The 7,699-nt window shown below is 33.7% G+C and overlaps 1 protein-coding gene across 1 annotated transcript in view; it reads left to right on the top strand.

Annotated features, from left to right (window-relative positions):
- LOC134718175 (uncharacterized) overlaps nt 1-7,699 on the top strand; it is a 43,536-nt gene that overhangs the window by 6,331 nt on the left and 29,506 nt on the right. The gene's annotated exons all lie outside the window — the stretch shown is intronic.

Genomic DNA, 7,699 nt, shown 5'->3' with positions numbered 1-7,699 from the left:
ACACAAGCATATACATTACGGCAAAAAATAAATTAAAAAAAAACGTCCTAGATTTGTTTAAAAGCTTAAAAGTCAACGGCATATTACACACAATATCACAACATAAGCTCTGTGTATTCTTACTTAAATTTGAATACGGAGTATTTATTAGAATTATATCATAATAATAACTTATTTTGACTGATCATTCAAGAGAAACGAAAAGGGGGAATAAGGAAAGATATCTCAGCGGAAAAGTGGTCATAGGTCAAAAATCAACTATTAACATAAACATGTAATTATTTCAGTTTAGAAATTAACAAAAAAAAAATTTGATTAAATTACAAAACAAATCTTCATCTAAAGAATTAGGACTCTGGGCTCCTTGCTGCGCCGATATATGACACCGGATTAGACTAATAGAGCTCAATTTGGCAGTAATAGTACCCCTAGCAAGTCGGTAATTCATTGGCTCTTACATATTTTGAGTCTACATGATCCTACATGCGACCTGATATGACATGCTGAATTCCTAATAAAATTAACGGTACCAATTTTCTTGCACCAGATGCGTAACTTAGCGTGACTAGTACTGGAATACGTTTTTTGATTGAGTTAAGTCTGCCAATTGATATTTTATCGAGTGTTTTTTCTATGTTGTGATGTTATGCTATTATTTCAGAAAAAGGGAGAAGGTTTGGATCCATTAAAACGTTTAATCCCGCTGCAAATGTTTGCACCTGTCCTAAGTCAGGAATCTGATGTACAGTAGTTGTCGTTTGTTTATGTAATATATACGTGTTTCTCGTTTCTCGTTTTGTTTATATAGATTAGACCGTTGGTTTTCCCGTTTGAATGGTTTTACACTAGTAATTTTGGGGCCCTTTATAGCTTGTTGTTCGGTGTGAGCCAAGGCTCCGTGTTGAAGGCCGTACTTTAACCTATAATGGTTTACTTTTTAAATTGTTACTTGGACGGAGAGTTGTCTCATTGGCACTCGCACCACATCTTCCTATATCTATTGGTTCATATGCTATATTAGAGGGGATGGACAGGGATAAGGAGACAAAGGAATAAGGGATGTTGGGGGCCGGGGGAGGCGATTGGTAGAAAGGGTTGAGTAAACATAGGTATATGCATATGTACATGAAAAAAAAACCAGTTTTGAACTATTTTTGTCTATGAAAAAAGGGGTTTTTGCATGAAGTAAGAGTTGGGAATGAGAAGAAGGTGGGAACCAGAGCGAGCCGACCCCGCGACCTGTCTATCCATCGAACTCATAATAAGAATATAATCAAATGTATAATATTTGATTAAAAAAGTTAAAAGACAAAAAAAAGTTATCCAACACAGTATTGTGGTTTAGACAGAGTTACTTGCTCAAAACAAGAACATAAAAGAAGCCAGATCATTTAATTTTACATTCAAATACTTTGATAATATTTTTTTCATTAACAATCCAAAGTTTTAAGAACCTACTAGTTTTATAACTTCAATCATGTTTCAGAACCTGGTTTCATATATTCGCTAAGTCATCTACCCCCCCCCCCCCCAAAAAAAAAAATGAAATAAAATAATTAATTAAATAAATAATAAAATTACCTAACTAGTGACTGGTGCAAGGGTAAAAAAAAAGGGGGGGGGGGGGCTTGAGGTTAAAACTATAATTCTTTTGAGTGGGAACATATATGAATATACATCAGAAGTTTATTTTCATTACGTACAGTCGCGTGGTTTCCATATATATGTGTTTGGTGTGTTAGAGTTTTTGGTATTGCCATTTGAAAGAGACTTTCTGTTTTATAATTGTAATACAAGCAGTTTGTCTCTGATTGGGTGTCCAATAATAAATAATATTTCCTCGAAAACTGTAAAATAAGAAACAGGAGACATGGCTCCCTCTGCCTCATCTCTTAACTTATAGTTCAAAATTTACCTCGAATACGAAGCGGTTATCTCAGTACCGAGATATATGATAAACGAGACTATTCTAAAAAAAAACTTGTTGAAAAATATTCTGTATCAAATTCACATAAATAATACATGATGGTCTTGCAGTATAGACCCAAGGTACTGGCAATCTGAATCGTGTGTTGACGTGTTCTTTTTAGTTGTCTTCGTGTATATTTTCAACCGTAATAACATGTTTAAAGATATAAGAAGATGTGGTACGAGTGCCAATGAGACAATTATTCACTCCAGTGTTGTTTTCTGTGTATTGAATCATACTTGGTAATTTCATTTTTGTTTTATAAAATAACAAAAAGCAAATAAAAAACCAGGTCCTGAATGGAGGCTGATAAATTGACACCTGATTGGATTTTTGATTCGTATTTCAAATTTGGAAAAACCATTTGACAATATTAAAAGCGTTTTCAAATAATCGTACCTTCATATAACTTATCTAGAGGCTCTCAAGAGCTAGTGTCGCCCACCTTGGTCTATGTGAATATTAAACAAAGGACGCAGATGGATTCATGACAAAATTGTGTTTTGGTGATGGTGATGTGTTTGTACATCTTACTTTACCGAACATTCTTGCTGCTTACAATTATCTTTATCTATAATGAACTTGGCCCAGTAGTTTCAGAGAAGAAGATTTTTGTAAAAGATTACTAAGATTTACGAAAAATGGTTAAAAATTGACTATAAAGGGCAATTACTTCTAAAGGGGGCAACTGACCATTTCAGTCTTGCTGACTTATTTGTAGATCTTACTTTGCCGACATTTATTGCTTTTTTACAGTTTATCCCTATCTATAATAATAATATTCAAGATCATAACCAAAAACAGCAAAATTTCCTTAAAATTACCAATTCAGGGGCAGCAACCCAACAACGGGTTGTCCCATTCATCTGAAAATTTCAGGGCAGATAGACCTTGACCTGATAAACAATTTAACTACATGTCAGATTTGCTTTAAATGCTTTGGTTTTTGAGTTTTAAGCCAAAAACTGAATTTCACCACTATGTTCTATTTTTAGCCGTGGCGGCCATCTTTGTTAGTTGGCCGGATCATGTCAAATATTTTTTAAACAAGATACCCCAATGATGATTGTGGCCAAGTTTGGAATTAATTTGGCACAGTAGTTTCAGAGGGAAGATTTTTGTAAAAGATTACTAAGATTTACGAAAAATGGTTAAAAATTGACTATAAAGGGCAATAACTCCTAAAGGGGTCAATTGACCATTTCAGTCAAGTTGACCTTTTTTTAAATCTTAAATACTTTGCTGAACATTATTGCTGTTTACAGTTTATCTCTATCTATAATAATATTCAAGATAATAACCAAAAACAGCAAAATTTCCTTACAATTACTAATTCCGGGGCAGCAACCCAACAACAGATTGTCCGATTCATCTTAAAATTTCAGGGCAGATAGATCTTCACCTGATAAACAATTTTATTTCATGTCAGATTTGCTCTAAATGCTTTGATTTTTGAGTTATAAGCCAAAAACTGCATTTTACCCCTATGTTCTATTTTCATCAGTGGCAGCCATCTTGGTTGGTTGGCCGGGTCACAACACACATTTTTAAAACTAGATACCACAATGATGATTGTGGCCAAGTTTGGTTTAATTTGGCCCAGTAGTTTCAGAGGAGAAGATTTTGGTAAAAGATTACTAAGATTTACGCAAAATTGTTAAAAATTGACTATAAAGGTCAATAACTCCTAAAGGGGTCAACTGACCATTTCAGTCATGTTGACTTATTTGTCGACCTTACTTTGCGGAACATTATTGCTGTTTACAGTTTATCTTTATCTATAATAATATTCAAGATAATAACCAAAAACAGCAAAATTTCCTTAAAATAGCAATTCAGAGGCAGCAACCCAACAACAGGTAATCCGATTCATCTAAAAATTTCAGGCCACATAGATTTTGACCTGATAAACAATTTTACTTCAGATTTGCTCTAAATGCTTTGGTTTTTGAGTTATAAGCCAAAAACTGCATTTGACCCCTATGTTCTATTTTTAGCCATGGCAGCCATCTTGGTTAGTTGGCCGGGTCATCGTACACATTTTTTAAACTAAATACCCAAATGATGATTGTTGCCAAGTTTGGTTAAATTTGACCCAGTAGTTATAGAGGAGAAGATTTTTGTAAAAGTTAACGACGACGGACGACGGACGACGACAGACGACGGACGCAAAGTGATTGGAAAAGCTCACTTTGCTCTTCGGGCCAGGTGAGCTTAAAAAGCAACCATTTTCAGTTCAGTATAAAATAACACCATAGGTAATAGAAATTATTTTATAAAGCTTTTCGATTTCCATAAAATAGTACTTTTCATCGAAATAGTATGCTTCTATAAACACATTGTAAATGCTATCCAGTTGCATACGTTTAAGCAATATCTATAGTGTTTGATATTTGATTATCTCGTTACTTACTCTTTCTTTTATTTCTGGTAATCTAACCATTGTCTATTCGTTTGTAGTGTGCAAGGATACTTTTGATAAGACTAATCCAAATAGATTTACGAGTATATATTATTTAACTTCTGTTGTTTTTAATTTCTTAAAATAAACGAAAAACAACTATTCCAGAAAGCATCAAACGACAACAACTGACCATGGCTTGTGGCACATATGTCGTTTGTGACGTTCTGTCCCTTTACAACAGCATTATTTTGACAAAAAATGTAATCTGTCGTTACCAAAACGGGTGAGTGACCCGGGATATATACTGCTTGCAAGACACTAGTGAACAGTCTAGTTACATCCAGACTTGATTATGGGAATATTCTGCTGAACGGTATTAACAAAACTACGATGAACAGATTACAAAAGGTACAAAATACAGCAGCTCGTCTTATCACCAGGACAAGAAAACATGAACATATTACGCCGATACTTGCCAATTTACATTGGTTACCCGTCCAATACAGACCACAATTCAAAATATTAACTTATGTGTACTGCGCTTTGAATGGCATTGGTCCTGCGTACATTCGGGAACTAGTCAATTTGCACCTACCAAACCGATCTCTGCGTTCAAGCACAACTAAACTACTTACCGTTCCAAAAGTGCGCACAAAGACGTACGGTGAAAGACAATTCGATTGGGCAGCGGCATCTCTTTGGAATAATCTCCCGAACAGTTTAAGACAATGCAAGTCCTTGGAGTGTTTTAAATCCAAGCTAAAAACTCATTTTTATCGCATTGCTTTTTAATCAGACTTTTTCCTTTCTCTTTTACGGGTTTTTACTAGTTTATGTAGTTTTGTATAAACTTTTAATGCATCTTATTTGTGATTTTTGCTTGTTTTGCATGTTTTTAACCTAGATTGCTATTTATTTTTTAATTTGTTGTTTTACAATATTTCTTTTGAATGGACCTTTTATATTATGGTAGGCATTTTTATTTTATTTTTTATGTTAGTACTTGAATCTAACACAGTATATGTTTTATGTTTTTGTCTTTGATTTGTTTTTATTATTATGCTTAATGTACAGCGCCTTAGAGTAATTTTTATTTTTTATATAGGGCGCTCTATAAATTTTCATTATTATTATTATATTAAAAGGTATACTATGTGCTGAACAGGGGTTATGCTATTTGTTATTATAAGCAACCATGTCAATTTTGAATATGAACGTTCGTGCCCAGAAAGTACCATTCTTTTTGCACGTCTTGATTCAACTTTTCATCGGTCTAAGAAAAATCCGTAAGTGACAGAACTTTTACCATTTTAAAAAAAATAAATATGACATATGGCTTAGAAAGTCAAAAAGGGGAGGTAAATCTGATTGAGCACTATAACCATTTGTGCCTATGTTACATACGGATTTCTTTACCAAGTGACCAGAGGTGGATTTAGAAGGGGGCCCAGGCTGGCCCCTTCCCCTTTTTGGTAAAAAAAATGGTTGCTTATATAGGGAATCACTAAAGCGTGACTGGAGCAGGCCCCCTTTTAGGCAGTCAGTGGGCCCCCACTTATGAAAGTTTATGGATGTGCCACTGGTGACGTTCATTATTTTTTGTCTTTGTTTTATCGTATTGTTTTTCTCTCTCTGATTTAAAATATTGTTTTAGGTTACTTCTGCAGAAAAATGAGTCAAAAATAAATAATAGAAAATAGGCACAAAACAATAAATTATCGGTAATGACGGGTGTTCTAAAATAAATAATAGTGAATTACTATTACTTATTACTTACTATCTACCAGTTTATTATTACTGACATATTCCTGATTTGATACATTAATTTTGAAAAGAAAAATGGTGGGTTAAATCTGGTTTTATAGCTAGCCGAACCTTCCATTTTTATTACAGATCTGTTCTATTGAGAAAAAATATTTTATAGTTAAAATTTTATAATGATTACGATCCAGCAGACTAACTTGTGTAAACATTCATATCCGATCAGATTGGGGAGCCATAAACATTTATGAATAGGCAATGCCCAAGTTAGCAACAACTAAATTACTTTCAAAACCTGGAATTTGATTCAACTGTCATACAAATGAGAGGTTTAGCTAGCTATAAAACTAGGTTTATTCCATCAGTTTCTTCATAAGAAAATGCCTGCACCAAGTCAGGAATATGAAATTTGTTATCCATTCGATTGATGTGTTGAGCTTTTGATAATGCCAATTGATTAGGTACTTTTCGTTTTGAATTTTACTCGGAGTTCAGTATTTTTGTGATTTACTTTCTGATACTTATTTCTTTACCGTATGCGTGGTTCTGGATGCAGACAATATTCTGAATGGGAGTAAGCGTATTTGGTTTTTATTCTGATATAATAATCATTGTGGTTTTGGCAAGACTTCCTTCAATCATTAGGTTAAGAATATAGTTCCTGAACCACAAGATATGGCATTATGCGTAGATCAGACAATGATCGGGTTTGAACGTTTTGTTTGCTTGATTCTGTCTACCCAGTATGCTAAGTGCATTTACTATCTGCTAAACGTTTCTGCATTTTTGAAATAGTTGACGGCAAGGTTATCCGTACTTTGTGTTGCCTGAAAATATCAACACGCTTATTGCATACCTTATACAATAAGTGTATATGCTGGGTCATGGCTGTTAAGCAATAACGGACTTTTTTGTAAATTTGTAAATTTTTCATCATCGATCATTATCATTTATGTCTGCAAAAAAAAAGTAGAATAAAAAAAATACCGAACTTAGAGGAAAGTCAATTCGGAAAGACATGACAAAATCAAATAACAAAACGTATAAAAACGAATGGACAAGAACTACACTAGAACTGCAACGTTCTACACTGTTCAGAAAGTTCTAACGTTTCAACTCCTCTGTGTTACTCATTGTGATCTTGTAATCACTCTTGTACTTCTTGACCCGTTTTAGAAACCTCGGTTTGCTTTGTGTCATATCCTGGTTTACTTCCTATACTCTTTTTTGTCTACTGCATAACTGTTTTCAGTATTGTTATTGATTAAGCAGCAAAGCCATTCGTCATCTAAATTTGTTCAAATATTGTAAAACAATTGCAAAACTTTCCGTTACAATAAGCTTTGATAACTATTCTAAGGTGACTTCTCTTATTTTTGTTGCTGTATTATAATGATATATAAAATTATGAGAAATAGAAAACAAAATAGGAAAGTAATATGTATATAAATTAGACCGTTGGTTTACCTGCTTTAATTAGTTTTTACATTTTTCTTTTTGGGGGCTTTCTTTGCTTGCTGTTCGGTATGAGTCAAGACTCTGTGTTGAGGACCTATAATGGTTTA

Source organism: Mytilus trossulus, chromosome 5 (assembly GCF_036588685.1).
Source record: "Mytilus trossulus isolate FHL-02 chromosome 5, PNRI_Mtr1.1.1.hap1, whole genome shotgun sequence".
Classification (NCBI taxonomy): Eukaryota; Metazoa; Mollusca; class Bivalvia; order Mytilida; family Mytilidae; genus Mytilus; species Mytilus trossulus.
Note: the sequence above shows the minus strand (reverse complement) of the source record. Positions and strands in the feature narration are given on the sequence as shown.